The following is a 24,121-nucleotide window of genomic DNA, read 5'->3' on the forward strand; positions in this document are numbered from 1 at the left end:
GAGCTCATTTGCCTCTATTCATATCCTTGCTGCTCAAGCACTTGCAGTTTTCTGTGGGTTTTGATGCAATTCAGTGTGCTGTAGAGATATCTTTCTGTTAACTAAGGCAACTATTTATAAAATATAGAAGCTTTAGCTGTATGTGGGTCTGATGTCCTCTGATATATCTTGTTGGGCAAAAATGTTTCTCTTCCTGGTGAACCCATATAATAACCAAAAAGTAATCCATTCCTGAAAATTTACGTTTGTCCTTTAATACGAATGCAGTGGTTGGAAAATATTCCTAGAGCTTCTCTCATGGAAGGAGCATAGATGCAGTGATTAGCATGATGGGTTTTCTATTTTAGTTCCTACTAGGCCTGGGAAGGGGGGAAAAAAGAATAATATTCTTTACTTTAGGCAGTGATGTTATGGGTAATAGTTTTGTTTCAGCAATTATCTAAGCAACAAACAAGGCAGATGGGCTTTGCTCCCTCTGGTGCTCAAAGCCTGTGAAATGGGCACTGCTTGCCTAGCACAGTGTTTACAGAGTGGTTACAAGTGAAAGGAAGTGTTTATTATTAAAGATTGATGTGACTATAGCTGGTGTTCATTGAGCCTTTGTGGAATAGTCATGCAAATGAATATTTGTCCTTTGCTCTTGTTGGTCCTGTGTTTAGTTTGTATGATGTTTGTCTTTTCAGGTTTTAGCAATTTTCTGGGTTACTTACCTAACTTTTTCTGCAGAAGCCAACGGTACCAAGCAGTGATAGATCATCTTGTGCTGAGGCTATCACTTTAGTTATTTGGAAAGGATTACTTCCATGAGGCCTGTCTAGCATCAGGGAACAATCACAGACCAAGCAATTTGTGGCCTGGAAAGGAAGCGTCTCTGTTCCTCTAGGACTTCTTGAGTATTGTGATTACAGTGGGGTTTCTTGTTCATGAAGGTCAAAACCACACATTATTCTTCACGTTTGGAGACTTTCAAGTAAGGCTACATAATCCAAGATGAGGGTGTAGCAATAATGTCAAAAAGCTTGTTGTGAAGTGAAGGGTGTCCCCAGACATGCACAATTGCCCTGAAACAGCTCCCAGTCATATTTGCTCTTGTAACAGGACAAAATTGTCTGCTGCTGTTTTATGAAGTGATGGTAGGACAGGAGCTGTATAGTATTTCCTCTTGGAAATAGTGTCTCCTGCAAGTTCTCCATTCAGCATAAGGATTTTTGTCTTTGACTCTGTCCCTTTCCCTTCTTTCCTTCAGATTCACAGTGTCATATCTGCCACTTAATAGTCTCATGCCTGCCATTTAATCTAAATTTAGCTGTTTGTCTCTTCAAATGGCTTTAAAGTTCCTGCTTCCTTTCCCCTGCTTTCTATGTCCCATTTTTAACCTTCAGCAGTGAATTAGCTCAGAAGGCTGGAGGAATTCTTCTGCTAGAGCTCATGGCATTGTGTTGCCCTTCCTTTATAAAACACCTGCTTTGGATTCACTTTTACTGTTGGCAGTTGACTGAAATCCCTGTTCAGAAGATTTTGGTCACAGTGACGTGCACATAGTTGAGAAATAGCATTGTGAACACTCCAAAATCTAGTCAGAATGGGTTATTGTCTTGAATTACAGACTTTCCAACCTATAGCCTGATATCATTAAGTATTCTGCCATCTTCTCAGCCATATTATGTTAACATGGCTGCACTGAATAATGGCAAAAACTGCCTCTCTATCCATAGCATGTCTTCCTAGAGAAATGTAAAACACTGGATTCTTAAAGACTAACTGGAAAATAATGCCTACAATTTAAATATTTCATTGACTCCTGTGAGAAGTGGAACTGCTGGAATCCTTCTCTGAGCAGAAATAACAAGTACTGTGGTCCAAATATTGTCAGGTACATTCTTAGGAGTGAGAAGACACTGGCAGTTGCAGCAGGATAACGCTGTCAGGAAACTCCACCAAGAGCTTTTGACTTGTTCTGCCTCACTTTTCTGGTTACAGGTTAGAGCATTTGGTGAAAAGGGAAAACGTGTGCATGCAAATCATGAGTCTGCTTGTACCATGTGCTGAGGAATACATTTGGTGCAGTTTCTGGTGCTGGGAGTGTGAGTGCTGTTAGTCTATGAATGGTCAGACAGGGAAGTTCCCTTAACACCAAGCCAGGGATCACATCATATCCTGTGTGCCATTAGGACTGTCCATCTGACCACTCACCCAGGCCATCAAGCACATTGGCTGCCTGGCTGGGTGATGTTGTGTCACTGCCTGGCTGCATTTTACTGCCTGAATTTCCCTCTAGGGACTGCAGCACCAGGCTGCACCTCTCCAGCAAGTTTTGAAGCAGTCTTTTGTGTTTAGTGGCTGCACGGTGCCCCGATGACAGGATGACTACCCAATATTTGTTTTGAAGTAATATCACAAAAGGAAAATGTTTCAGCATAAAAATAATCTAGTTAAGATGCTTTGGAACCAAAATGTTGTCCCAAGACCAAGCCACATGTCCATCCTAATCACATCACTTTTCCTAAGTGACTTGACTTTGGCAGCATAAAAGAGTTGCTTATTCCCATATATTTTTGTTCATTTGGAAAGAAATCTGCAAAGATCATGCAGTTGTAAAACCTCCCTTTGGGCTGGCTGGTTCTGGCCCTCACAACTGAGCAGTGATCACAGCCATCTGTGGAAGCCATTGGTGTTGCACCTTGTCTGTGCCTGTAGACTGCTGGCTGACATCACCCTGCTCCCCAGTTCTCAGTGAACATCTCAGCTTGCATCCACAATCCACTTTGCCAGTCTGAGAACGGGCTTGCATCATTACAGAGGAAGGTTGTGTGGATGGTTGAAGTTCAGGTAGAGAAATCATGGGCTTGTTAATTCCCCTGTGTACATCTCCAGGTAAAACATTCCAGGAATTCTTGAAAAATTTTCTGACACTCAGAATGGAAGGATTCAGACCACATTTTTATTAACACCCATGATTCAAAATGCCTGATATGGGCCATGTTTGCATAGAACAGATGCATCTTAAATTTTGAAGTATACAAATTCTTAAATAATTTGGCAGTAATTTCATATTTCAGATTGTGTGGCTTGATGTAGTCCAGAAACACCTTAGTGGAGCTCATTGTTATTAGATTATTAGATTGGATATTAGGAATAAATTCTTTACTGTGAGGGTGATGAGGCACTGGCACAGGTTGCCCAGAGAAGCTGTGAATGCCCCATCCCTGGAAATGTTCAGGGCTAGATGGGGCTTTGAGCAACCTGGTCTAGTGGAAGGTGTCCCTTCCCATGGCAGGGGGCTGGAGCTAGATGGTCTTTAAGATGATCCTTTCCAACCCAACCATTCTATGATTCTATGATTATTGATTACCTCAGAAAGTTGTTTGGGAAACCAAAATATAAAACTTATTTCCTTCAACACCCTTGCACTTGTTTCATGTTCTGAATAATAAGAAGTGTGGTCCTCATACATTCTGAAAATCTCTTTGAGACACACAGATATTGATTATGATAAATGTTGTTTAGAAATGTGAATAGATTTTCTGAAATTGAAGGTAGGCATGTTTTCTTATCTTCCAAGTACCTAAAATCTAGTATGCACTAGCCAGATTACTCCCTTTTAGTAGAAAATAATGAGCAAGAGCAGTTTTGCTGCAAACCAGATCTTCTTTTATTTTCCCTGTCTTTTTCACTTCTTCACCTTATTGTATTTTGCATTAACTTTGCTTTTCTACTTTCCTGTAGCATTTCATGTGCAGTCAGCTTAGTTCTGAAAAATGCTTAATTTTAGAAAGCTTCAAACTCCTGATAAAGGTTGATCTGCTTATTAGTGTGCAAAAGATAAAATTTTCAACAGCTTAAGCAACTTTGAATGTCAAACACTGAAGCTGTAAAGGAAGTTTTCAGTTACGTGGATGTATTAACATTTGGGAAAATGCTAGCATTGCAGAAGTTTTGTTAGAGTTGCCATATTAAGATAATAAATGTTCTTTTCAACTTATGGAGGTGATGGAATTGCCTTTTAATAATCTCTTAAAGGAAAAAGTCTGTAGTGTAATGGAAAGGGAATTTAAAATAATTTTCTTGCACTTCCCCTTGTTTGACACGAGATGGTGTAGTAAGCTCAGAATTCGTTGGTCTGCATATGTAAAGCTTCATGCTATACTACTGAGAGTTTTTTTAGATGCCTTAGAAAGTAGTAATTCAGTAAAAAGTGCCTTGTGAATCCCCGGTGTTTTGGGAAATCTGAATTCAACACAACTGTACATGAAAATCAGAGGCGCTAGTTCTGTCTCTAAATTAAATATGTGCCTCTTCCCCTTCCTCCCAGGAATAGAGCTAATCAGTGTTCATTAATGAATGATAACTCTGGCTCATAAATGAACCTTTCTAGTATTGTTGTGATGTTTGACTTATTTTTGTTGTTCAGTATACTCCACTTTGTTAAGATAAGCTGAAAAGTAAAAATCTGTGTAAAGATCTCTCATCTCCTTGGTTTTCTGAACATTCTAAATGTCAGGCTATTCCAGCTATCTCCGTTTCCTAATTTAATGCCAGGTTCAACTGTAAGCATCAGTGGAAATTGAGCAAAAACAAGTAACCAGGTAAATAACAATCCTAAGCTAAGTTACTGTCAAACAGGAATGATCAGTAATGAACCTCTTCAGTTGCCTCATCTTTGATATCCTCATTTTCTGGAAGGGGCCGCACTATTATTCCTTTTATTTCTGTCCCAGGATGTTGTCCTGAAGCTCAGCTGGGTTGCTGAAAGCTTGCAGAAAGCCAGTGATTGATGGAATGACTTTCCAGTGGAGAGAGGAGAAAAACCATCTCCACGTGGAACAAATGGACTCAGCAGTCTACAAAATTAAGGTTATCCACAACTTGGCATTTGTACAAATTGCATTACAGGAGGAGGGCTGTGTCTCCCAATGCCAGAGCACAGAGTAATTTTTTTTTTTTTTTTAAATGGCAGGAAGCCCTGTCTTGCCCATTACTTGAGTCACAGTATTACAGAATCATTTAGGCTGGAAAAGACCTCTGAGATCATCAAGTCCAGTCTCTGACAGATCACCACCTTGTCAACTAGACCATGGTGCTGTGTCACATCCAGTCATTTCTTGAACACCTCCAGGGATGGTGACTCTACCACTTCCCTGGGAAGTTCATTCCGATGTTTAACAACCCTTTCATGAAGAAATTAATCCTAATATCCAACCTGAATCTCCAGTGGCACAGGTTCAGTTGCCTGGGAGAAGAGGCCGATCAGCACCTGACTTTGACCTCCTTTCAGGTGTTGTAGAGAGTGAGAAGGTCACTTCTGATCCTGCTTTTCTCCAGACTAAACACCTCAGCTCCCTCAGCCACTCCTCATCAGACTTGTGCTCCAGACCCTTCCCCAGCCCCGTTGCCCTTCCCTGGACATGCTCCAGGCCCTCAGTGTCCTTCTTGTAGTGAGGGACCCAGAACTGAACACAGGATTTGAGGTGAGGCCTCACCAGTGCCCAGTACAGGAGGACAATCCCTGCCCTGGTCCTGCTCGCCACACTATTGATGATCCAGCCCAGGATGTCACTGGCCTTCCTGGCCACCTGGGCACACGCTGGATCATGTTCAGCTGTTGACCAGCACTGCCAGATCCTTTTACCCTGGGCAGCCTTCCAGCCATTCTTCCCCCTGCCTATATCCCTGCCTGGGATTGTTGTGCCCCAAGGGCAGGACCTTATAAAACTTCATGCTGTTGGTCTCAGCCCATCAATCCAGCCTGACCAGTTTCCCCTTTGGAGCCTTCCTACCCTCCAGCAAATCTACCTCTCACCCGTATTGGTGTCATCTGCACATTTACACTTGGTCCCCTCATCCACATCATCAGTAAAGGTATTAAACAGGATGGACCCAATACAGAGCCCTTCACACCACAAGTGACCAGAAGATTCTCTGAGGCTCTCTGTGTCTAGTGTGGGAAGGATGTTTTGTTTCTGCTCCAAGGCAGATATCTCTCTTTCCCAATTCCTATCTCCTAGTGAGTGTGTCGTATCCCTTGAATGCCCATCATTCTTTTTATCCTCCCTAGTGCAGGAAGGTCATTCCTCTGAAGGCTTTTGGTATCTGTCACTCGCCCTTTCCTGTCTGTAATGAAACGGCTTTTTCCCCACCTCTGAAGCTTTCCTGTCCAGGTGTGAGTCAGACCTCACTACAGTGGTTGCTGTGCTTGTCCGACAAATTAACAAAGATGGGGAAAGAGGCTCTGAGGATGAGCCTGGATGATTAATGATTCTGTGAAAAATGTATTAGCCTGAGCTTCCTGGAAACTGTCATAAAGAGTAATCTTTGTGTCTAAAAATGTAAATTAGGCAAGAGCTATTTATTTCATGAAGTAACATTGACTTCAATAAAAATTGAGTTCTGAAGACAATTTGGATAAATAAGGTCAAAATATTATGTAGCTTTTTTTTTTTTTTTTCAGATACAGCAGTCTCACTTCACAATTCAACAAACTTTAAGACTATTTTTTTTATAGTGAACTTTGTATAAACACCAAAGTCATGCACTGGTCATGGGTACTGTGAAAACAACAAAGTCCAAGACTCTCCTGATGTTGCAGTGGTCATGTGACCTGTAAATAAAATTGAGGTGTTGCTGCCCAGAGCTGGAAAACAGTATAAGGAAATACACTCCAGAGACCTGCGTAGCTATTTTAAAACACAGAATCACAAAATGGTTTGGGTTGAAAGGACCTTACAGATGATCTAGTTCCAACCACCTGCCTTAGGCAGGGACACCTTCCACTAGACCAGGTTTGAGCAATTGCAGGGAAGTCCTCTGCCCAGGCAATGTAAATACCCCTAGCTTCCAGGGAACCAGGTTTGCACAGAGAAAGCTGATTGTTACAGCTTTCAGCATTACTGTGCCTGATAGTCCTGTGTAAAAGTAGTTCCTCGTGTTTTCGAGGGATAATCTGTCTGTGGCAAGAAACCACATTTATTTTTCCAGAGCTGCTGAGATCCCTTAATTCATATTACTTGGGAAGAACCCTATGATAGAGATGAAGTTCAACTAGGGAAAAAAAGAAAAAAAACAAAGGTTGAGTTTGCTTTAATTTCTGCGGCTGAGGTGTGACAAAGAGTTGAGGCAGTGTCACAGCACAGGCTGTTCTTCCCGAGCAAAGATGCTGCATTTCAGAGGCTCTTTAAAAGCTGTGGATGACTGAGAGAGGCTGAGGCTTTGTTACATGTCAGGAATAGCAGTCTGAAGTTTTCTCTTGCAGTTACAAAATTAATTGGGGTTATATAGAGGACATATTAATGTATGCATGAATATATTAACGAGCCATCTAAAATTTAATCTTGCATCCTTTTCTTTGCTTACACTGACTGCGTTTCATAAGTATAGCTAATCTGCATGAAGCATTTTTTATTCCCAGGGTGGCTGAGCCCAGTAGCAATGATCTTATAAGAATGCTTTTGATCACTGCCCTGGTAGCTTCCTAGCTTTTGTGTTTTGGTTTTGTTTTGTCCTTTTTCCCCCCCTCTCTCCTTTTCAGTATGCAGTCACTGGCAAAGCCCCATGCTGCAGTCAGTCTGTCAGCGGATTCCATTGAATATTCAGTACGTTGCTTCATTAAGACACAACACTTGTTACATGTTTAATAATGTACTGCTTTTCTCTTATCTCTGCTGTTAGAGCAGATAAGCATATATCATACATCTGTATCTGTAATCTATGTTTTTAATATAAAAATGCAATTGGATTAGAACAAGACAAAGGAAGCTCACAAGTGTGCCTGTGCCTGTTCCTGTTCTTAAAGAAGTGGCAAAAGTAGCTCTGAATTTTGATTTTGTTTCATTAAGTTTCAAGGCAAAATAAGCAGCTTATAGATTAGCATTTTGAATAATATTGTGTGTCTCATTTTCATGTGGGCAGGAGCGTCTTTAATTTCTGAGTCCTTGTCTTACTCTAAAGAAATTCCTAAAATGGTGCAAAAATTGAATGTAACAGTGAAGAACAGTTATTAGTGAAGAACATTTTTTTTGGTTTTGTCATCACAGCTAAACCCATTGTTTTGTGTGCTTGATGTTTTGCCTTGGCTTTCTGATTGATGGCTTTTCACATGATTTATGTAGTTGCAGACAGTATCTTGTTGTCTTCCTAGTTTCTGACAGAAGAAAAAAGAAACCAAATAAAATTGCTTCTGTCAGTGGGTGATTTAATTGGAGAAATCTCAGCAACTTAAAGCAAACCTCAGGCGTTGCAATCCTTTATTTTTTGTCAAAATAAATGTTGTCTTCTGAAGGACACAAGCAGAGCAAGCTCTGACAGTATCTACTAGTGCACTATATGTTGTTAGACTTGCCTGAAGAATGAAGACAGGAATTTTCAAAGGAATTTGAAAATATTTTCAGGCTATGGATCCTGTTTACTTTATATGGGCCTCCTAGGTATTGAAGGTTTTTTCAAATGTTAATCTGAATTGCTGTTTCAGGAGATTTTCTGTGTTCTTGATCTACTGGGTACTTTATCCATTAGTATTAATTAGCTGATTTATCTTTTATTCTTTTTGAATAGCAGGTTTCTTTTTAATAATAGTCTTGTTCCTGAGCCTCTTGTTTTGGGTTGGTTTTGGTTTTTTTGTTTTGTTTTGGTTTTTTTGGGGGGGTTTGGTTTGGATTTTTTGGGAGGGCGAGGGTGAAGCGTGATATGTGCATATATTCCTGACCGTGTTGCTCACATATAATCAAGTAAATAAGAAATTTCAAGAATCCTTTTCTTTCACTGTCTTTCTTTAATGCTTTGCATTGTACTAGTTATTCCTTGCTTCCCTGTAATTTTCTGAGTTGTTTTTACCCTTGATGTGTTGGCCATATGAAATACTCATAGAGTATAAAAAATACTGAGAGATGGACTGTTATAAAGAAGCTTGTTTTGTTTTTTTCCCCCATCTAAAATACATTAAATGCATGCAATAAATCCATGAAATAACTACTAGATGCTATGAACATCGGATTTGTATGTTCTGCCAGTTCTTTTCTCCAAGTCTAGAAGTACTAGAATATATGTAAAGTATCTGTAATGATGTTTGCCACCTTTCCAAAGTGTTTTGTGACCTACTGCTGAAAAGTGCAATAAAGCATCTTGGTGTTATTAGTCAGACTGTAACAGGAGGGATTTTTCTCAGATATGTCAGACAGCTTTAACACCAGTTGTTTCCCTAAGCTTGGTAGCTGAAATGCCCTTCTGTCAGACTTCGGCTGCTGCTGACACTTGGGAATGTATTCTACAATTTAAATGAAGCACTCAAGTTCCGTGGTACTTTTTCACTGAGGAATATACTGATCGTTCACGCACTCAGTAGAAGGTACATGTGTTTATACATCTGACGGTGTGACACATCAAAAATGTTCTGGCTTTTGTCAGTACCAGGTGTAAAAGAAAGCAGAAGTTTGCAGTTCCAGGAGCTCTGGATAGCTGTAGCCTCCAGGATGAAGAGAACAGAATTTTTTTAGTCAAACCTTATGAGAGAGTATTTTGGCAGCCTGACCAAGAAGTGCTTTAGCTATTTCCAAAATTTTTAAATTCCTATTTCTCATAGCTCTTATTTAATCTTGCTACAATATAGTTTTGTGGACTATGGAGCTGCAAAAAAAAATAAGATTTTTGACATTTAAAAGAAAAATCTTTCTGAACTGGTTGTTACTTTCCAACTCTTTTCAAGAATCTAGTCTAAATAAGAGTTTCTGAGATTGTTATTATGTGACATCTTCACAACCTTATTATTGTGTGGCATCATCTCCCTGCCTATGGTAGGGAATTTGGAACTTAATGATCTTTAATGTCCATTACAACCCAAACCATTGTGTGGTTCTGTGATTCTGTGATCTTTGCATCAATGGCTAATTGAGACTTCTCAAAAGAGATCTCTCTCAAAAATATTTTTAAATGGGAAATGCCTTTTTCCATTTGGTTCCCTTCAATCTATTTCAGAAGATCATGTTACTTGCTTTTCAATAGTCTTTTAAAATTGTTACTGAAGCTGATGCAATTTGGAATAATGTAAAAAAAATTGTCAGCAGTCTTGGTGACTCAGGTGGCTTTTTTAAGATCTGCATGGTTTACTAACTTCATTTTTCACAGCATTGTCTTTCCTTTCACATGACATTGTTTCTTTTTCCATAGTTAATCAGTGTTCCTTTTCCCTGTTCCTTTTTTTGACTTACCTTCAGGATCCATTCCTGTATTTCTCCTTCTCTTATATTTCTCTTATTTCCATTCCTACACATACACATGGATTTTATGAATCCTTCAAGTCACCCATGAAGTACAAACTTGTACCAAATTTGTGAACGTGTAACGATTGATGCCCTCCTGTACAAGACAACTGCACACTTATTGATCATTTTGCTTCTTGGCTGCTTTGGAGAGCAGGAGCACAGCACTGCCCATCTCCTCTTTGTTGCACATAGGCTTTAAGAAGAGGTTTTCTTTTTTTTCTTGCTTCTGAAAGGTAGATTCTCTTCCCCCTGAACAAAAGCAATGTGAAATACAGTTGAATATTATCAGGTCTAGTGGATCTCAGTTGCCCACTAAAATGGCAGCACTCTGGGCAGCTTTTATTCTCTTAATCCTTACAGAAACTATGAGCCACAGAAACTGCAATCAATTTTTTAACCAACAAACTCATGAACACCAAATTGCACCTATCTTCCAAATATGACCAGAATGAGACTTTTACATAGATAAGAGCTAGAAGTCAACTTTTTAGATTAAAGTGTTTTCTGCAGAAAATGACCACATTCTCAAAGAAAGTATACCTACCTGATTTTTTCAACGCCTTCCTCCCACTACAGTTTTAATAAGCATCTGCCTGAAATACTGCATTGGATTTGATCACCCCATAGTGGTTGAAGTTTTTGCTTCCCAAAAAGAAAAAAAAAAAGATCATTAAACCTGATAATAGACTTAATAAAATTATTATAATTGATTACACGACATTGAAAAGGCTAAAAAGAGTATGGTGTTTTTACAGCAAATAAACAAATTCTTACTTTGAAGTCTGAGTCACAAATTGTGCCTTTGATCAAGTGTATGAGCAAATGCCAAGCAGGGAAGTAGAATTGCAGTGATGAGAGTATAAAGAGTTGTATTAATTACTGGGAATTAGCCAAAATAGCACAAAGTTAACAACTTTACACTTTGGGAGTGTTGAAGTCCAGTTTCTGAAGACCACACCTGCAGATGGTTTCACATTGAAATTGCTGCTGTTTCCTCTTTAGGAATTGTTGGGCAGTTTGTTTCTTCACTGTTTTGCAATAAATGTAGAGATAGAGCAGATCTGAACTGAATTAGAGATTTCAGCTGAAACTGGGTTATTTTCCTAACTGCTATCTTCATAATTTTACTACTTTTTAGAAAAGGCATTATTTTTTTGGTATTCTGGAGATGTTGATATCTACTTAAGGCACATGTGAATGGCAACAGTAAAGTGAACCCAAGGGTGTTGCTGTACTACCTGTACTTAACTAATTCCTGTAATGTCAGGGAATGTCTGAAATTTGGCTTAGGTTAAAATACCTAAGACAGATTTCCATTTCTGAACATGCTGTTCACCTCCTCTCTCCTAAAGATACTGGGCTTAGAGAAATTTAATCCTATTTCTATTTTGAAGTTTAAAGTACGCCACAAGGACTACTAAACAATTGTACCTCAAAGACTTTTAAAGAAAAATAAAGCTGAATCTGTCAAAAAAGGCAACAATCAACCAGGCAGAGCATCACATCAGTATTTATCACAGAATCAAAGACTATCCTGTGTTGGGAGGAACCCTCAAGGATCATCAAGTTCAACTTCTGGCCTTGCACAGGACAGCCCCTAGAATCACACCATGTGCCTGAGAGCATTTTCCAAGCACATCTTGAACTCTGCAAAACTTGGTGCTGTAACCAGTTCCTTGGGGAGACTGTTCTAGTGATGTTTCTAAACAGAGGAAAAGCAGTCTTGAGCAATGTTGTGGAGCACCAATACATCAGTCTATAATAGCTTCTAGAGAGGTGGAGTGTTTGAATTACTTTGAGCAACATAGTTTGTTTCTCCTATTCTCCTTCATCACTTTGTGTACTGGGAATTTCCACACCTGTGCCTTGGGAGGACTGGGTATGCCTTTGTTTAGGGGCTGTGCCTTCCTCATTTAAAGACTCCAGCATCAAACTCTTCTTACAGTGCAGCATACAGAGAAGCTGGATAGGTATTTCCTAATGTCTGGATATTGGAAAAACTTTGCCACTGGAAGGGTGGTCAAGGATTGGAACAGGCTGCCCAGGGAAGTGTTGGAATTGACATCCTTGGAAGTGTTTAAAAAACATGTAGCTGTAGCTGTGGCACAAAGGGACATGGTTTAGTGGTGGACCTGATGGTGTCAGGGTTAATGGTTGGACTTGATCTTGAGATTATTTCCAACCTTAATGGCTCCGTGTTTCTCTGAATAGGTTAGTCTTTTAGAGCAGAATGACTTTGAAACTATGTACTCAGCTGGAGGATAGAGCCATTGGAAACACACATCTGTGGCTTTCCACCTTTCATATACTGACTTTATCACCAACCTTTTTTTCTCATACTTTCTTTTCTCATCCTGCTGAAGCAGGATGACTCAGCAGCTGACTTCTATGCCAGGTCATTATCGCAAACCAAAGGGGATCTGAGCCAGCTTGGAGCCACACGAAATGCAGCAGAGTAGAGAAACAGGCTGAAGAAAATACAATTTGGGTTTTGTCCCATTGCTCTTTTTCTCTTGCTCTCACTGTCCCTGCAATTTTTTTTTTTCTTTCTTGCTTCCAGTACAAGGCTTTGTGAGAAAATGTATTTTCCAAATAATATGAATGTGAGGAACTGTGAGAAAGGAGTCTGGCAGTCAGTGGCTGAAATACACATAGGCATGTGCAGCTGGGGAGAAAGAGACACAAACTGTTAAAATATTTGAAAAGATTTTAGAGCCTACATTTTGCTACCTTGCAGCCTGATTTGATTTTGTGATTATTCAACTGCTTGTACCCAGAAAGCTGACATGTCTGCAATGTTGTTTAAACACATTTCTTTTGACAGTATGGTAATACTAGGGTGAATATGGTAATATTAAGGCTAAATATTAAGGCTGAATACTAGAGAATCTGCTGTAAACTTGCATGCATAGAGATCATCTCACATTTACTGGTTTTTAAGTCAGTTATAGCTATCTTAATACAGGTAATTCTGGCAATTGGAACTCAGGTTTTATTCCAGTTTTTCAATTAAGCTGAAATTGCTTGTAATGTAGTACCATAATTGTAGGAGAAGCATCGTTGCAAGATGGTAAGTAGGTGAGATACTAATTAAATTCTTCTGAACCTCAATAATTTAATATTCAAAGGAGCTGCTCATTGCATTGCCTCTGGGGATTACAGAGGAAGAAACCTGAACAAAAATAGCAGTCCCCAATTGATTTTTGCTGGACGACTCTGACTGAAATTTTGGGTTTGTTAGTATTGCTCCACCAGTCTGGATACAAACACAGTGGGTCACATCCGTCTGTGGGTGAACACTCTGCAGACTTCAGTTAGATCATGTGTGGGTGGATAAGTACAAAATTTTCCCAAACACTGTTAAACCCAGGGGTGACGATGGTGTTTATATATAATCTTGAAAAGCTGGATTCTTTTATATTCAGGCTTTTGGGAAAAGTAGGTTTCAGCCTAATTTTGACAGGAATACATCTCCCTTTGATTTTCAAAGAACTGTAAGTCACAAACTCTTTTAAATTCTTTTTGAGAATCTCATCTGATAATAAAATGAGAGGTGTGGGAGAGGATGAAATTCATCCATTCTGTAGCATCATGCTGTAGCTTATCTCACATTGTCTTATCTTTGCTACATGAAGATTTTTGACCAGGTTAGTGCCGTCCTTCCCGCTCCTGAATACATCAAAGCAGATGTGCCACTGCCCTTCTCATTATAGCTCTTAGTAATGATCTAAGCTAGACTGGTCTGGAGATTCCTCCCTAGATGCATATTCTTTCCAAGCCTCTTAATTCAATCTGAATGATGATGATGATAATTTAGGTTATAGTATTACCTAGGGGCTCTGATAGCAGTGCAGGGCCCCATTGTCCTAAGCATCGTGGACAAAGAAAAGCTTTAATGTTGTGATACCACAAAGCTGCCCAGGCTAAAACCAATGTAAATGAGCAAAAATTAATAGGAATTCCTGCATATATCCAAATCTTATCTAATAATCTATCTATTGCAATCGAATTATATCTACTTTTATATCTCGAGGCTGAATTATAGACCAGTGCCTTCTTGTTACATTTATTGGCTTTTTCCCATCAGCACTGCACAAATGCTTTGCACTTCACTGAGCGAGAAACACATGGACAAGTGTACACATTTTGGGGAAAAAAACAAACAGCCTTGGCGTTAAATAAAAATGGTTCTGAGAATAGAGTCAGTAAGAATCTGCCATGATTGCACAATGTATAAATTAACCCACTCCAGCTAGCATATCGCCATTTGCTTACTGTGTTAATCAATTAATGTCCTTGATTTATTTCTACACATGTTTTTAACTGAGTTGATGAGCATTACTATACTTTCAATTAGATGGGTTTTTCGACACAATTTTCAAAATAATGGTTAATGTAAATGAGTTTACTTAATTATGGTAGAGTGAGTGCCTTATTAAAACACTTGAGACATAATATAACAAGTTTTGGCACTACCTTGTGAGGACCCTTTTTAGGGACACCCATCTCCACCTCTCTTCTCACATGCTCTTAGCCTGTTGGGTGTGATATTGAAGACCTATGATGGGTGGACTTTCAAATACAAATTCTCCATAATTTTATTGGAGGATTGTAATATTATTTGGTAATGGGTTTAGTGCTTTGATGCTCTATATCTTCTAAAAGTGCTGGTGGAGAGCATCTTGGTGTACTATAATTCTGTTCTCTGGCAATGTTTTGGGGGCTTCGGTGGCATTGGAACCTTTGATAAGATCTAATCAAGAAGAAATAAGTTGACAATTTGATATACAAACACAAGAACCATCAGGGCAACACTTTATGGAAAGTCAAGATGCTGATTTGTAAAAAGTCCTTATACTCTGGAAATGCTTTCTTTTCTCCCAGTTTCCTCGAGCTGGCAGTGTCTTTCCCAGCTCCCCTTTCCCTATAAGACATGTGGTGTGAATGACTGCTTTGACATCTCTGTGACTTTGAGGAAGGACGTTCATTTGCTGAGGAGCACAGTGGCTACCCAAGGCAGCTGCATCTCCAGCAGTCTGGGGCAAGAATGATCACCTGAGGAGAAACAAGAAAGATGAAGACAAGAAATAATGGTTTTAACACTTTTAGTCCCATCCCAAACTTAGCCATTCTATGTACTGCATCTACCCTGCAGCTCTCACTTCACACTCTTTTGGAAAACAAAGATGGAGAAAGTGGTCAGGGCACTGGACAAGGGTGTTTTGCATTGGTAACATTGCTGAAAGACTAATTAGTGTAGGGGCAGTGCTAGATCCCGGCTGTTCCTACTCCAGTGACTTTTTTTTTTTTTTTTTTTCTGAACTGTTAAGGCCATGGAGTAGGAATCTACCACCCAGTTGTCCTCATTGTTTATGTTACATCTGATTCCACCATTCTTTTGCAGATTTGGGATAGTTGCAGGAGCAGTTCTAACCACTTTCCTCAGAGCTCCCAAAACTGTATATGTGCTTCAGGGACAAAACCTACTCCTAGGAGCAAAGAACTGTATCTGCTTGGTAGAGTCAGTTTTCCAGAGATATGGGTAAATAGGCAGTTGGTATAATTTTACTCAAGATTTTTATGAGCTGCTGGTAGTATTTTATATTTGCAAAAGAAAAAAAGTAGACAAAAATGTTGCTCTCTTACAAATAGTATTAATTAAGTAGAATTAGATGGCTGATGGGTAGTTAATGAAAATGTGCAGTGCCACAGCTGTTCCATTTAGAGAACTAGATGACAGGAAATATTTATCTGTCTTTTCAGAAACTCTAGGGATGATCTTGGGAATCACACTTCAGAAAATCTGTGCCAGGTACTTTTAATGAGATAAACATAATGGGATTGTAACAAACAAGAATAGTTTCTCTAAAGGAAAAATAGATTTCTTTTAGCTTAATGGAATCTCTGAGAGTGTCAGTAAATTAGTAGTAAGTGGAAAAGAGGCTCTAGTAATTTATTTGTACTTACCAACTTTCATGAAGTCCCATCCCTCTAATATGCTAAGGAAAGAAAATGCTTCTGAAAATAAAATACCAGGGAAATTTAGAGTACCAGTGAGCACAACAACTGAGAGAAAGGAATGGATCACCTGCAATATGGCAGAAGGCTTATGGCAAAGACAGCCTGGACCAGGGAAAGTCTATGCACATTTTGAAAGCTTTCCTAGACAGTGCTCTAGAAGTATAAATGTGGTTATTGGCTAGACAGACACAGGGCAGTTTGCAGATGGGATACCGTTATTTTGGGCAGTGAAAAGAAGATAAAGCTGTATAACATTTAGACAAATTAAACAGAACTATAAGAATGGGCAGATGATAAAATGCCATTTTGTAAAATATACGTATCTACAGTGGAGAGGGAAATATAAATGACTCATAAATACTTAACTGATTGAATGTTCTAAGAATGACTTACAGCTTTGTAGCTAAATCTTTGAGTGACTTCACTAAGAGAATTTTTACAAATAAATGGCAAAATTCAAGAGCTGAAATATTGAAAACATTTTCATGACATAAGAAGCTCTATTGCATAAAGCTTTTAGAAATTAATAAAGAAGAAAGAGAAACACAGATTGCAATGGGAAAGGAAAAATATATTATAAACAAAATACTGTCTTAGGCCATGATGATAATTTTTGCCCCCTTTGATTTTCTTTCCCTTTTTTCATTTTCAATCAAATCTGAAATGGATCAGTAGCTGAAGAGAAAGTCCTATGACTTTCATAAAAAGAGGTAACCCAATAGAGGAAAGATATAGAATTAACTCACCTGGTATAAATACCACTGAATTAATACAGATTAAGTATTATAACTAAGAGATGGGGGAGTGAGAGAGAAAGAGCAAATGTGAAATTTTGCTGCAGCAGAAACTTCTGTTGGAACCAACACCTTATTAGCCATCAGAATTTAACAATACAGCTCAGAGCCATAGGAGGGGAGGTCTTGTTTATTCTGCTGCTCATGGGTCAATTTCTTTGGAATCTGGAAATATTCATGAGCAAACATGAAAACTCGGGACCTTTTAGATAGAAGATTAAAAAGGCAGAACATATGGATCATGTGGCACTGTGCAGATGGATTGGAAATTATAAATTACTAAGGTTCTCAGTTAAGCTTTGAGCACAATGCTTGCTGCTGTCCCATAGACCTCACCGTGATAAAACGGGTCAGTGTTTAGTAGGACATAATAACCTCTCATACATAACCTTTCCAAGGCTGAACAGATTGGATGCTCCAGAAATCTGCTAGCTCAAGGGTAATTTCTGGAACCTGCAAAAAAAAAAAAAAAAAGAAAAACCCAGCCACAATGTTTGAAATTCCTTCCTAAGAGGTGAACTAACACTCTGTGAATTATTACAAAGTACTTTCTTTTATTTGTTTTATTTTTCATTCCTGGAAAGATCTTATGGCAACTGAAACTATCAGAATAAGTTACACTGTAAAAAGATTCCACTGCTATTTTATGGTATGTTTTTATACCAGAGATACATGCTTATTGGACACATAAAGTGATATGGTGTGTATCACTTGAAACTTCACTTGTGAACTTTATGATGTATTTTTATAATGCTCTATTCTTATCACACTCTTAACTTTAACATTTTTCTAACAAATAGATCATTGCATTTGGAGAAAGAACTGCATTTGAAATATTTCTGTTACCTTTCTGCATTGTTGATGGATGAGATCAGGTATTGAAGGAAACAAAACATATTTTAGTGAAATTAGTCTGGTTTTCTACTGATTTCATTTACGAAAGCTGTTGATAATCTCTTTTTCAAGTTAAGTCTAAACTTCAAAACCCCAGGTAAATGAAGGACAAATTTTTGGGTGTCGCCTTAGGACTATACAAATTAATGCACAACTTCACTTGCTCCTGAGTTACTGCTGTAGACCAAATTAAATGGTAAGGTTTTTCTTATTGGTTTAGTCTCAAGAAAGGCAACCAAGCAAAAAAGCTGATCCTACACAATGATGATACCTTCTTGTGGGTTTTGCTGCACAGTTTGATGCCTGTTCTGGAAGGAGACTGATGAAATTAGTAAACATTTAGTGATCTTTCTCAAACATTTAAGGAATTGTATAATGTTTAAATACGGGGAAGAACTGATTTTCTCAATTTTAAGTGGCATGGCTGCAACAAAACTATACTTTTCAGTGCAAAATATATGAAATCAGAGGTTTATTGCCAGAAATGGTAGTTAAAACTAAGAATCTAAACATGGAGTGTTCAGCATGAGTACAGATGGTGATGTTTTGAATAGCAAATTTGCCACAAAAAGCTACTTCAGTCATACCTTAAAACTTTCAATTGGAAGTCAACAAATAATTTCATCTGACTGAGGAATAAAAAAGATCAGAAATTACATTGTTTTGCATTTACGTTTTTAATGTACAATTTGTTTAAAAAAGTTTCAAAGCTTTTATTTAATAGCTGCAAATAATTTTGGACTCATCGTTTTAAATTGGAATTCCAAAATGGAACAAAATAGCCAAAAGTAAATGTAGGAAAAGAAGTCATGTTCCCTCTTCCAGCCAAAAACTTGTGGATTGAATGAAATATTTCAGGTCTAGCTGACCTGATTTCTGTCTTTGTTCTGTTATTGAATGAATAATCCATTATTTGCACAGTTTATGCGGAATATGAGACAAAATATGCACAAACTTTCTCAGAACATATGCTGCAGCCCTTTTAGTTTTGGATCTTTCTTTTGATTTATGAAGATAAAGAATAAAACTTACCTACACACCTGAACTACAGACAATTTCTGCACACAGGGCTGTGAATTCTGGAACAGGAGATTCTTTCAGGATCTGCAATAAATCATCTATGTCTGACTTGGGCAAAATATGAAGTTTTACCATATATATACTGCATTCCCATTCTGCTCTTGGCAGAAGATGTTGGATTATTTGGTCAATGTTCATGATAGACCCCCTGCAAAAAAAACCATGACACTCACTTTTCTTGCTGCTATGTTCAAACTTGGTTTTGGAAATGTTTAGTGCTCCCCATCTATGAGGATTTTTAGGCATAAGTCAGCATGTGTCCTTCCAGGACCACAGTCCAAGGGCTGAAGATAATAGGGCTTGGAAGGGGGAGTGAAGTGCCATTTCTGTCTTTCTGCAAGTTCAGGGTGAGTGGAACAATCTCTTGCCTTCAATATCCACATAAATAATTTGATATAATATATATAATTACTTCTTATATGGGAATGCAATTGCATATATATATATATATATATATATATATATATATATATATCTTTAAATTTTTGTGTCACAGATTTTCAGTCTTTAAGTTCTGCAGCCGAGGTGTGTGGCGTGCTGCCAGCCAGCTCTGAGGTCAGGGTGATGTGCATTCAGGCAGTGGGGAAGCTCTGTAAAAGTCCCTAATGGTTATCACATATGGTGTACTCCACTGTAGCTGGAATCCAAATCCTGGAATTACCAATTCATGGTTCTGTGCACCTCTGCTGTGCTGCAGACACAATGCTTACAGTCCAGCCCTCGCTACCCCCACTCATCCCTCAGCAAATAAGGGGAAAAAACGAGGTTTGATCAGCTCTGAAAGGCTTTCTCAGGTCCTGTCTTCTGTCAGCAGTTCTACCTACAGCACTGTAGATATTAAGGCTTCCTATATTTAGAGTCAAAGAAAATGACCAAACTTCTATTTTTCCAATTATAACATACTGTGTAGTTAATTAGAGAGGATGCAGAGATGATTTTCTGACATGTACCTTATAAAATGTCATTCCTAAACTATTTGCCTGAGTCATCTTTTATAGACTTTACCTTTCTAAGTAGCTTGTTAGGTTTGTTTGTTTGTTTGTTTGTTTGTTTTTCAGTCCCATATATATAATAATAGTTATGCATTCCTGATCTTCATGACTTTTTGAATTATTGGCAGTAAGGGAAAAATTGAGAAGCAGACAGGGAAAATATAACTTTTGTCAAGTGTAAGCAAGTAATTTTAAAATATGGAAAAAAAAAGTTCAAATAACAAGTGATGAAAGCAGCAAACTCCAAAGCATTTGATATTGTACTTTGTTGTAACTGTGTGCATCCATGGCTGTCATGGGGCATATCTCTATTTTGGCAGAAGTCCTGATTAAGTCAATGGGGATTTCAGCCTAAAAGCCATGTTATTGTTCATTACTTGGAATATTGTCAGAATTGCATAAACAGTGTTCCTTTTTAATTAGGCACCTGGTATGAAATAGAGTTTCAAAGGGAATTGTACTGATGTGTTTTAGATGAAAAAGCATTTATTGCACAGTAGTGCATTTTCTTTAGCTGCCTTTAATTTTATATAGATAAGAGGCAAAAAAGGTTTAAAATTGGGTTGTCCTGATGGAAAAGCTGCGGAGGATTACACTTAAGGGTCTTTTTTAAGATTTATTGTATACGAATGATTTGGAGAAAGTATACAGCTGAAAAGAAAGCTGAAGCACTTAAAAGTGTTTCAGCTGGGATTTCTTAAGCATTATTCTCAAGTGTTATGTACATGACATTGCATATACCTTCTAATGTTTCCTAATTTTCAGAGGAATGTGCAATTTGATTCCCATCTTTCAGACAGAAATCCCTTCATCTGTTCCAAGTTTTCTATCTTTTCTAATTTCCTTAGGAAGGCTGAAAATCTGTTGACAGTTGTATTTATATATGTGTGAATCTGTGTGTATATGCATTACATAATATGTTTGCAAAGTTTAAAAATTGTATTTCAAAAAAATAATCATGAAATCATAGAATCATTTGGGTTGGATGAGGCTTTTATGATCAGCAAGTCCAACCATAAACCTAACACTGGGGCTATATATGTTTCTTAGCTGCAGTCTTTTAAAATAATGAATTTTTCTCCTCATGACAATGCAGTATGTGCTTCTTTTAGCTAAAACAGTTAAGCTTCTTCAGAGAGATGTTTAAAAAGCATATTTTGACACAGTAAATGGGTAACACAAGATGCAGAGTGGGGAGAAATCTATTAAAAATAAATTCACAGTAGATATAATAAAGAGAACCTGGAACAAATGAGGAATTTATAACAAACACTGGGGAGAGGATGAATAAATTGTTGTGAAAATGAAAGAAGAGGTGAGCAAACAAGTGAGAAAACCAGACAGAATAAAAAAGTTTTGTTGTAACAATTTCATGCTAGTGGTTTTAATTTGGTCCTTCTTTACTCTTTCCATCAAAACCCTTTATCTCTATAGTTGAACTCACTAAATTTAGAGGTCTTTTTTCAATCTTAATGATTCTATCATCTGGCACAGTTTTGATTTCAAGAACTAAATTGGAAAAAATGTAACTTTAGAAAAAACTAAAAAACTTCTTAAATAGTATGATGCAAAAAGGAAGTTAGTTGTAAACTTCCAGCTGAAACACAGCCTCACAGTTTTTCTTTCTCTTGGGATGTTACCTTAAAAGGTATTTCATGCAGTAGAATCATGAGGTCATGGCTCATAAGTGAGTTACACTCATGTGTGCCACTGTAGAACCAGAGCTTCTGATTTCAGGTGGTGCAAGGAAGGGTCGCATCCTAATTTCCACAAACAATATTAATTGATTATTAAATATCAGAAAGGTTAAGGACCTGTCATGTCTCTGAATGTTGTGTTGTGTTGTTGCCATCAAGAAATTACATAGATTCCAGGATGTGGTGAAAGACTGTACGTTTGTTCTCTGTATCAGCTTTCAAGGAATATCCTTCAATTGCATACCTGCCACCTTCTTATTCAACCAGTGGACTCCCAGAGGTCTTGCACAGGCATTTATTTCAAACTTACACTGATGCTTAGACCCCTTCATCTGTGATGAGTTTTTGTGGTACCTTTTTCATAGATGTTAGTCCCTGTTTTATTTTTGCAGATTGAGCATTCTAGGTTAAATTTATTGAGGAAATCAAAGTCAACAAGAGATGCTCTGGATTATATGAGCAAAATAGTGTGTAGAACAGTCACCATATTGGATGTACCAGGTCAAGTAATTCTAAACATACTGAATAACTAAATTGATTTGGTGTGCATAATATCACCTTAGTGTACTATAACTACAGCTTTTCCAAGAAATCCACCAGGAATACCACTCTAACACAGTATGTTCAGAAGAGTTCAGTTGCTCGCTGTAGAAGTGAATTAGATTAAACCAGAAAGAAAGTACTCTCATAAATGCTAAGTTAGCTATATCTAGATGCATAAATTTATAGACATTTAATGGCACCATAAAACAGAGTTTAAATTTCTTGGCTAACTACTGTTGGTGATTAAAATTAATATGCTATATAATAACTAAGCACAACACTTGATATTAAGAACATTTTAGAGATAAATTTCAAAGTTAGTTATCTCACCACACTCTTGTGTAGTAGCGAAGTCTAATTGCTGGAGGATAGGAAAATAGAAAATAGGAGCCTGGAACAAACATAGAGATCTTAAGTGATTGGTTAATGATCATGATGGAAACAGGATAAAGAACAGAGCTGCAAAAGAGCTCAACCACACCCTGGCAGGCTGTTGCACTTTATACAGGGGGCCAGACAAACATTGCACAGATTTGAAAGTAGCCCCATACAAAAGTTATCCTCCACCACAATCATATTAGAATAATGACTGTAACTTTTGATTTGGATAAATCCATTTTCCCCCTTTGAGAGCAGAGGGAGAGTTGAGCACATTAAAAAGCTCATTGATTAGATGTCTCTGAGACACACATTGATGGGTGATACATAAACCTCAGCAAAAAAAATTCTCTCTATTGGGACATCTGGGTTTAAAAATGGTATTTCTAATAGGTATGCTTATTATGAAAAGCGTATTCACAATTCTAGTGTTGATGTATGTTGTAAATTAAGTAATAAACCCAAACGTTTTTTAGCCTTGTCTGTTTCCCCTGTGAAAGAACTACTGATGCAGCATATCCAGATTAAGATCGATTAACAATTCTTTGAATTTTGCCTAGCAGCTATAATCGTTGGTTGCCTTAGCAACTTGGTAGATTAAATCATAACCTAAAAATCCAGGGGGTTCAATTAAAAATTCTTGTTGAAATTCAAATTCTTTTGAGGGTGAAATGACCAATGATTTAATACACACTTGAGAATTCTCAGGGTTTTCTCATTTCTCTTCGGTGTAATTTATTATAAATTAAATATAAATCTAATTTATTGTTTGGGAAATATTTACCTCTTGCTATTTATTATTGGAGCTGGTGAACTAGGAATAATGAAGCTTTGGGGTTTTGTTGCATAGCAAAGCACAGGCTAAACTTTATCTTACTCAAAGAATAATCTGAGAATAATATTCTCTAGGCCATTTTTCTTGTAGTTGATACTGGACAGAATTTATGCTAACAGTGGTCCTACACATAATTTAAGAAGCAGGGAATGAATTTAATTCTGCAATGTGCTCCTAAAGGACTTTTGCTATTGGATGCTGAAAATACCCAATGTCCAGTTTCTGGCTGCAGAGTAGGGCCAGGGTTCTCTGTTCTGTTCTTCCCACTCCAGTTTGGATGTTTTCTGTATTTCTTGGGTAAACAGGGCTATTCACCTTCTTTAGACCATACTGATCTTTCTGCTACTAATTTCTTATAACTGTGCTGTCTTTTACCTCTTGAAGCTGTTTTTCTATCACCGTGATGACCCTGATGATTTGAGTAAATGCATTTTCCCCACAATGCTCTTGAGGGAAATCTCTTTTTGAAAGGATGAGAAAATTGGGGGTTTTCAGCCTGGAGAAGAAAAGTCTCCAGGCTGACCTTATCGGGGCCTTTAAGTACCTGAAGGGAGCCTACAAAAAAGCTAGACAGCAATCTTTTACACAGGCATAGAGTGATAGGACAAAGGCCTGTGACTGTAAAGAAAGTAGGTTT

General features: G+C 37.9%; 1 protein-coding gene across 1 annotated transcript in view; it reads left to right on the plus strand.

Moving 5' to 3' along the window:
* The window catches only part of DLG2 (discs large MAGUK scaffold protein 2), a 718,789-nt gene that overhangs the window by 195,832 nt on the left and 498,836 nt on the right, over nucleotides 1-24,121 (plus strand). The window lies entirely within an intron of this gene.

The sequence above is a fragment of the Onychostruthus taczanowskii genome, unplaced genomic scaffold, assembly GCF_017590055.1.
Source record: "Onychostruthus taczanowskii isolate IOZ18803 unplaced genomic scaffold, ASM1759005v1 scaffold44, whole genome shotgun sequence".
Lineage (NCBI taxonomy): Eukaryota > Metazoa > Chordata > Aves > Passeriformes > Passeridae > Onychostruthus > Onychostruthus taczanowskii.